The following is a 1,934-nucleotide window of genomic DNA, read 5'->3' on the forward strand; positions in this document are numbered from 1 at the left end:
ATTCTCTTTGGACCATTTCTGCAACATTGAATCACTTCCTAACAGTGGTCCTGTGCGCACATAGTCATCCATCAAGACCATGGCATAGTAGCCAGACATGCGCATGGTTTCGCCTTTCAGTTGTTGCCGGCAACAAAAGCTAGTGTTAAATTTGTACTGCGAATGTGGCATGTTCTTACGGTCGGACTAATGACACATAAGAAGAGCAGCATTGAAAACTTTCTTCAGATCGGTCCACAACTTCTTAGGGTCTCTCCTGGAATCAAAGAAATAAGCTCAGCCATCCCGGGGCATCAGTGACGATCCGGTGTTCATTGATGTGCAAAATAATTGAACAACGCAACATTAATGAGATTGACATCAATGTACCCAGGTGTATAGTGCAAGCAGAAAGAAATGAACTTAAGTTTCGAAGTAAGGCACGATAAAGTTGTGCTTGGTCCGAGGACTACGAAGAATGGTCTTGTGGAGGTAATCCGTCATAAGACGTTGGCCTTTATCAGAATCCACATTGGTCGAATGCATGAGATACGGATCAAGGAAGCCAACTTCCTCATTCTGGAGTAATGGATTGGTAGCATGCCCGAGCGACCAAAGCCTCATTATAGATGGCTTGATTACGTCCACATAAAAAATATTGTCGTTGACCACACTCTCAAATCCAAGATATACTTTCTCAACAGGGTACTCGTCGACAAATCCAAGAGGCCCTCTATAACTTTGGCGGTGTAATACATCTCACCCTTTCCTGACCTAGCTACTACGTCTTTGTGTAGAAGCTGAATTTCAACGCTTAGTGCACTCAACTTGTGTTGTGGCAACATCGGTTAACCGGGCTTAAACATTTGCATGAAGCACCGGCTGACAGAAACATTCACCACATCTTCTCCTGGCGCCTTACTGGTAGTAGGTTCATTGGCTGATTTCTTCTTTCGCTTTCTTCCCTTTTTACGATGCTGAGCAGAGGGGTCCATAGAAGATGGTTCTCCGGAATGCATTTATTGGATTTGCTAAAATTTAGTATGCAATTATGAGTCAATGATACTACAATGGATCCTACCAATATAAGCCAACGATATTACAATGGATCCTAGTTAAAAACTGAAAGAAAAATTCGACATGACCTTTGCTAACAAGAGGACATAACAAGTGCAAGAAATTCGGCAAAACAGAAATGAATCGACGTTTCACCAAAACATTGGCACTCATGTCAATACCTGCCAATATAAGCCAATGATACTACAATGGGTCCTAGTTAAAAAATAAAAGAAAAATTCGACATGACCTTTGCTAACAAGAGGACATAACGAGTGCCAGAAATTCGGCGAAACGGAAATGAATCGACGTTTCGCCAAAACATTGGCACTCATGTCGATACCTGCAAACATAAGACAACGATACAGCAATGGATTCTAGTTAAAAATTGAAAGAAAAATTGACATGACCACACTAATAGGGTTCCTACGCATAAACTTACCAAATATTTATGAACTACTAGTATATATTTACCCTGAAACAGATCTGACCATCATACAAAATAACACTAAGAAAACATTGGCATGTATTTCTAAACTAGCTACTCCAGCGACAACTATTTCGGTACAGATGGAGTAATATTTACACCAGGCCCAAATCTGAAAATGCATACCGGACAGGTGGAACACTTGGAGTTTGAATGCAACCCAAGGTCTTCGATGTTGGCGGGGGAGGGGGACACGGCCGAACGGCCAGCCATCGGGGTGGAGCTCGGCAGTGGCGATGAGATGCCTCCTGCGGTGTTGGAGGATGATGCCATGCCCGCCCGCGACAGTGTGAGGAGGGGCGTGGCAACGAGGGTGAGAGGCGTCAACGAGGGGCGCGCGCGGCGGCGAGTAGCGACGGCACCGAGGGGCGCGGCGGCTATTGGGCGAGATTTGAGGGGGGACGAGACGGCA

This window comes from Triticum aestivum, chromosome 1D, assembly GCF_018294505.1.
Source record: "Triticum aestivum cultivar Chinese Spring chromosome 1D, IWGSC CS RefSeq v2.1, whole genome shotgun sequence".
Classification (NCBI taxonomy): domain Eukaryota; kingdom Viridiplantae; phylum Streptophyta; class Magnoliopsida; order Poales; family Poaceae; genus Triticum; species Triticum aestivum.